The sequence below is a fragment of the Cebus imitator genome, unplaced genomic scaffold (genome assembly GCF_001604975.1).
Source record: "Cebus imitator isolate Cc_AM_T3 unplaced genomic scaffold, Cebus_imitator-1.0 Scaffold775, whole genome shotgun sequence".
Classification (NCBI taxonomy): Eukaryota; Metazoa; Chordata; class Mammalia; order Primates; family Cebidae; genus Cebus; species Cebus imitator.
The window spans coordinates 127,611-134,854 of NW_016108090.1; the positions used below are offsets into that span (position 1 = coordinate 127,611).

The 7,244-nt window shown below is 39.3% G+C and overlaps 1 protein-coding gene and 1 pseudogene across 2 annotated transcripts in view; both read right to left on the reverse strand.

Annotated features, from left to right (window-relative positions):
- LOC108297137 (zinc finger protein 429-like) overlaps nucleotides 1-7,244 on the reverse strand; it is a 68,574-nt gene that overhangs the window by 39,887 nt on the left and 21,443 nt on the right. The gene's annotated exons all lie outside the window — the stretch shown is intronic.
- The window catches only part of LOC108297136, a 47,269-nt pseudogene that overhangs the window by 18,508 nt on the left and 21,517 nt on the right, over nucleotides 1-7,244 (reverse strand). The window contains exon 4 of the transcript XR_005198531.1: nucleotides 5,024-5,590. The product of XR_005198531.1 is annotated as a zinc finger protein 85-like (transcript). The remainder of the gene's footprint in view (nucleotides 1-5,023; nucleotides 5,591-7,244) is intronic.

Genomic DNA, 7,244 nt, shown 5'->3' on the forward strand with positions numbered 1-7,244 from the left:
TTTAGTAGAGACGGGGTTTCACCATGTTGACCAGGATGGTCTCGATCTCTTGACCTCGTGATCCACCCGCCTCGGCCTCCCAAAGTGCTGGGATTACAGGTGTGAGCCACCGCGCCTGGCCGAGAATAATATTCTTATGTGCAGTTTACAGCCACTGGCAATAGAGATGTTAGTTCATAATGTTACCAAATGGCACACTGCTACCCACTTTATCACTACATTTTTTTTTTTTTGATGGAATCTTGCTCTTTTTGCTGAGGCTGGAGTGCAATGGTGCGATCTTGGCTTACTGCAATCTCCACCTCTCAGCTTCAAGCACTTCTCTTGCCTCAGCCTGTGGAGTAACTGGGATTACAGGCCTGCACCACCACTCCCGGCCAATTTTTGTATTTTTCATAGAAATGGGGTTTCTTTCTCCATGCTAGTCAGGTTGGTCTTGAACTCTTGACCTCAGGTGATCTGCCAGTCTCAGCCTCCCAAAATGCTGGGATTACAGGTTTGAGCCAACGCCCAGCCAACTATATTGTTGAGTTAGGTAGATAGGTGAAAGTTAGTGGCATGATAAACACTTCATTCAATGTATTATGACCATAACATGTTTTAAAAAGTTTAATTAAAAAACTAAGTTTACAAGTAATCTGAAAATTTTAAAATGTACTGCATTTTATTACATAGAAATATTCTTAGTATAATTTTATATATATATATGTATATATATATATATATATTTCTTTTTTTTAGACAGTCTCGCTCTTGTATCCCAGGCTGGAGTGCAATGGCATGATCTTGGATCACTGCAACCACCACTTCCAGGCTTCAAGCTATTCTCCTGCCTCAGCCTGCAGAGTAGCTTGGATTACAGGCGTGCACCACCATGCCTGGCAAACTTTTGTATTTTTAGTATAGACGGGATTTCTCCATGTTCTTCAGGTTAGTCTTGACTCTTCCCCTCAGGTGATCTGCCTGCCTGGGCCCCTCAAAATGGCTGGGATTACAGACGTGAGTCACTGCGCCCCGCCGTAAAATAATATATTACTAATTCAATCAATTGTAACTGAAATTAAAAGTTTTTCACTATAAGGCAGAGTATTACTCTGAACAACTACTTGAAACATCACTGAATATTATATGTTAACCATAAAGACACTCACCATTTCTATTTTCATCATACATCTTACATTTTAATGTTCTTATTCTTTTTCTATTTCTTTTCTTTCTATTGAGATGGAATCTTGCCCGTTTGCCCAGGCAGGAGGGTACACAGAAATAGTGTGCTTTTTTTGTTTTGTTTTAAGATGAAGTCTTGCTCTGTAGTTCAGGCTAGAGTAGTGGCATGATCTTAGCTCACTTCAACTTCCACCTTTTGTGTTCAAGTGATTCTCCCACCTCAGCCTCCTGAGCAGCTGGGATTACAGGTGCATGCCACAGCGCCCAGCTTGTTTTTTTTATCTTTAGTATAGACGAGGTTTCACTATTTTGGCCAGGCTGTTCTCAAACTCCTGACCTCATGATCCCCCCACCTCGGCCTCCCAAAGTTTGGGATTACAGGCATGAGATACTGCTCCTATTCTAATGTTCTAATTCTTTAATTGAAAAGGTCATAAGTAATGCCCCCCTAATTAAAAAAAATTCATATCTTTGATGTTGCAACAATTGATCACATGCTTTCACATGTGAATAGAATAGCAATAAAGAAGAAAGAGAATGAAATAATTTGAGAGTTGAATTACATCATTCTTTGGCTTTCAAAAAACAAGTTTTTTTAAAGAAAAAAACTTTGTAATTAAAATTCTGCAAAAAATGTTCTACTTCTTTTAAAGTTATATACAAATAATTATCCACCAAATTTAGTTTGGGATTATATTCTGTACTCAGCACTGTAATTTAGTGTAGTGTCTGATGCGCCACCATTGTAGGTATTTCTACTGTGAATCCTCTGATATTTACATAGACTTAACTTTGGATTAAATATATTTTTATATCTACTGCATCTGCAAAATATATTTGAGTATGAATCCTCTGCTGCTTTGTTAGCTGTAGTTTTTGAAAATGTTTTTCAAAATTTGTTACATGTGCAGGGTTTTACTCATATATAAATCCTCTGATGTTAAAGTTTAAGCAACTGCTTTAGGGTCTTCCTCTAGCACAAAATGTGTACAAGAAGATTTGTGATACAAATAAAAGTACTACAATTTTTTTTTTTTTTTTTTTGGGACGGAGTTTCGCTCTTGTTACAGGCTGGAGTGCAATGGTGCAATCTCGGCTCACCGCAACCTCCGCCTCCTGGGTTCAGGCAATTCTCCTGCCTCAGCCTCCCGAGTAGCTGGGATTACAGGCACGCGCCACCATGCCCAGCTAATGTTTTGTATTTTTAGTAGAGACGGGGTTTCACCATGTTGACCAGGATGGTCTTGATCTCTTGACCTCGTGATCCACCCGCCTCGGCCTCCCACAGTGCTGGGATTACAGGCATGAGCCACCGTGCCCGGCCCCTACAATTTTTACATTTGTAACGTTTTTCTTCAAAATGATTACTCTTTTTCACATTAAAGGCTTATTTTTTCTGAATGCTCTTTTCACAGTAATTGCATTTATCATGCTTTTATTTATTTATTTATTTTATTATTATTTTTTTTTAAGATGGGGCTTCACCATGATGGCCAGGCTGGTCTTGAACTCCTGACCTCAGGTGATCCACCCACCTTGGCCTCCCAAAGTGCTAGGATTACAGGCGTGAGCCACCGTGCCTGGCCCATGCTTTTATTAAGTACTACCTTTCTAATGCTGAGTAAGATGTGAGCAGATATTAATGGCTTTTCCACATTCTTTATATTTGTATATTTCTTTAGTATAAATGCTTTTCTGTGCAGTAAGATGTGAGCATACGTTTCGCCACATTGTTCATACTTGTAGTTTGTTCCAGTATGAATTATCTTACCTACAGTCAAGTGTGACAGCCATTTAAAGACTTTGTCACATTGTTCACCACATTTCCAGGATTTCTGACCAATATGATGACTTTTATGCTTATAAGTATGAGGTGTTGTCAAAATTATTGTTACATCTTTCAGGTTATTAGTTTCTCTCCAGTATAAATTTTCTTTTCCTTTTTTTTTTTTTTTTTGAGACAGAGTATTGCTCATTACCCAGGCTGGAGTGCAATGGCGCGATCTCGGCTCACCGCAACCTCCGCCTCCTGGGTTCAAGCAATTCTCCTGCCTCCGCCTCCCGAGCAACTGGGACTACAGGCGCGCGCCACCATATCCAGCTCATTTTTTTTGTATTTTTGGTAGAGATGGGGTTTCACCATGTTGACCAGGATGGTCTCAATTTCTTGACCTCGTGATCCACCCGCCTCGGCCTCCCAAAGTGCTAGGATTCTAGGCGTGAGCCACCTCGTCTGGCCTAAATCTTCTTATGTTTAGTAACATTTTTGAATTGGTTAAAGGCTTTGCCACATTCTTCGCATTTGTAAGGTTTCTCTTCGTATGCATTTTCTTATGTCTAGAAAGATTTGATGAATGGTAAAGGCTATGTCACATTCTTCACATTCATAGGGTTTTTCTCCAGTATGAATTTTCTTATGTTCAGTAACACTTGAGAATTGGTTAAAAGCTTTGCCACATTCTTTACATTTGTAGGGTTTCTCTCAAGTATGAATTATCTTATGGCTAGCAAGGGTTGAAGATCGGTTAAAAATTTTGCCACATTCCTCATATTCATAGGGTTTCTCCCCTGTATGAATTTTCTTATGTTTAATAAGGTTTGAAGACTGGTTCACATTTGTAAGGTTTCTCTTCAGTATGAATTTTCTTATGGGCAGTAAGGTTGGAGGACCATTTAAAGCCTTTGCCACATTCTTCACATTTGTAAGGTCTCTCTCCAGTATGAATTGTCTTATGAGTAGCAAGGGTTGAGGACCGGTTAAAGGCTTTGCCACATTCTTCACATTTATAAGGTTTCTCACCAGTATGAATTTTCTTATGACTAGCAAGGCCTGAGTACAGGTTAAAGGCTTTCCCACATTCTTCACATTTGTAAGCTTTCTCTCCAATATGAATTTTCTTATGAGTAGTAAGGGTTGAGGAGTGCTTAAAGGCTTTGCCACATTCTTCACATTTATAAGGTTTCTCTCCAGTATGTATTTTCTTATGAGTACAAAGTGTGGAGGACTGGGTAAAGGCTTTGCCACATTCTTCACATTTGTAGGCTTTCTCTCCAGTGTGTATTTTCTTATGAGTAGCAAGTGTTGAGGATTGGTTAAAGGCCTTGCCACATTCTTCACATTTGTAAGCTTTCTCTCCAGTATGAATTTTTTTATGAACAGTAAGGTGTCTGGACTGGTTAAAGGCTTTGCCACATTCTTCACATTTGTAAGCTTTCTCTCCGGTATGAATTTTCTTATGAGTAGTAAGTGTTGAGGACCGGCTAAAGGCTTTGCCACATTCTTCACATTTGTAAAATTTCTCTTCAGTATGAATTTCCTTATGTTCAGTAAGTTTTGAGGATCGGATAAAAGCTTTGCCACATTCCTCACATTTGTAGGGTTTCTTTCCAGTGTGAATTTTCTTATGAGCGATAAGGTTGGAGGACCATTTAAAATCTTTGCCACATTCTTCACATTTGTAGGGTTTCTCTCCAGTATGAATTTTCTTATGGGTATTAAGGCTGGAGGACCATTTAAAACATTTGCCACATTCTTTACATTTGTGGGCTTTCTCTTGCGTATGAATTTTCTTATGTTTAATAAGGTGTGAGGACTGCTTAAAGGCTTTGCCACATTCTTGACATTTGTAAGGTTTCTCTCCAGTATGAATTTTCTTGTGATTAGTAAGGTTTATGGAATGGATAAAGGCTTTGCCACACTCTTCACATTCATAGGGTTTCTCTCCAGTATGAATTTTCTTATGGGTAATAAGGTTGGAGGACCACTTAAAACCTTTGCCACATTCTTCACATTTGTAACATTTTTCTTCAGAATGAATTTTCCTATGTTTAGAAAGGTTGGAGGACCATTTAAAACCTTTGCCACATTCTTCACATTTGTAGGGCTTCTCTCCGGTATGAATTTTCTTATGTTGAGTCAGTCTTGAGGACCGGTTAAAAGCTTTGCCACATTCTTCACATTTGTAGGGTTTTCCTCCCATATGAATTCTCTTATGTTGAGTAAGGGTTGAGGGCAAGTTAAAGGCTTTTCCACATTCTTCACATTTGTAGAAATTTACTCTAGTATGAATTCTGCTATGTCGAGTTAGGTATGAATTCATGCAAAATGATTTGCCACATTCTCTACATTTGAAAGGTTTCTTTTTAGTATGTCTTATCTTACGTCTGCTTGAATTTGAAAACTTATGAAAGACTTTCACATATTTATCACATTGAAATACTCTGCTCTGGGTAGTTCTCAAACATTGGTTGAGTCCATCATCAACTCCTTTTTGCACCTTACACTCACACACACTTTTATAGCCTTTTGTTAATGGTAAATTCTCACTTCTACATTTTCCGTATCTTTCCAGTGTCACTTTTTGGAAAGAATCTTTTATATTCTTCCCTGGCCAAAGGTGTTGGGCAAAATGAGAACGCATAACTGAAAACAAATAAAAATAACAAATTATTACACTTGCGAGACTTAGATAAAGAGACTTTACAAATATAACCTATACAATTAAGCAAACGACATCAGTTAGATGAAATAGCAAAATTCCACAGGCCCGAAATCCTTCATAAACATATAAATGTTACAAATCATACTGACTAAAATACATCTCTGGAAATTTTTAAAATGAATTAAGTGTGTAACATTCTCTGGGTAAGCACAATGCAAGGAGCCACATAGAAAACAAAACAAAACAAAACAAAACAGAAGTTTGTTATATTTACTCAATGCAGCTCTTTCTGCTGCCTATATGTACACAGTGCCTTTAGAAGTAAATTACCAGGTTGGGCACGGTGGCTCATGCCTAGAATCCCAGCACTTTGGGAGGCCGAGGCAGGTGGATCATGTCAGTTGTTTGAGACTAGCCTGGCTACCATGGTGAAACCTAATCTCCACTAGAAAGACAAAATTTAGCCCGGCATGGTGGTGTGCACCTGTAATCCCAGCTAGTTGGGAGGCTGAGATAAGAGAATTGCTTCAACCCAGGAGGCGGAGGTTGCAGTGAGCCGATATTGTGCCACTGCACTTCAGCCTGGGTGACACAGCATCTTTTGCATAACAACGTGAGTGATATATGGAGCTTATTTTTTGAGACAGGGTCTCACTATGTCACCCAAGCTGGAGTGCAGTGGCACAATTACTGTTGACTGTAGCCTGAAATTCCCAGGCTCCAGTAATCCTCTTTCCTCAATCTCCCAAAGAGCTAGGTCCACAGATTTACAGCAAAATGCCAGGCTATTTTAAAGAAATTTCTGTAGAGAAGGAATCTCCATTGCCCAGACTGCTCTGAAACTTTTTGGATCAAGTGATCCTCCCGTCGTGGCTTCCCCAAATCTCTGAAATTACAGATTTCAGAGAGCCAGAACCATGCCTGACCCTGAAATGTACACTTCAATAGATTTAAGATGGCAAATACTATATTATGTGTTTTGGAAACAAATTTTTAAAAGAAAAAAACTGAAAACAATACAGAATTATAAATCTATTCAGAAATTACCTTCAAATCACAAAAGTGTTTTTTTCACACAAAGCAAATGTATATTCATTATTAAACACATGGTGAAAAGAAGACTATTTTCATAACTGCTTACTTAAAGAAGATGAAACAACCATTGAAAATCAGCTAAAAGGTTGGACACAGTGGTTCACACCTGTTAAACCAGCACTTTCAGAGGCCAAGGTGCGTGGATTATCTGAGGTCCCGAGTTCATGACCAGTGTGATCAACATGGAAAAACCCCATCTCTACTAAAAATACAAGATGGGCTGAGTGTGGTGGTGCATGCCTGTAATCCAAGCTACTTGGGAGGCTGAGGCAGGAGAATCACTTGAACGCCAGAGGCAGAAATTGCAATGAGCCGAGATCACGCCATTGCACTTCATACTTGGCAAAAAGAGCCAAACTCCATCAGAAAAAAAAAGAAAGAAGCCGGGCGCGGTGGCTCAAGCCTGTAATCCCAGCACTTTGGGAGGCTGAGGCGGGTGGATCATGAGGTCAAGAGATCGAGACCATCCTGGTCAACATGGTGAAACCCCGTCTCTACTAAAAATACAAAAAATTAGCTGGGCATGGTGGCACGTGCCTG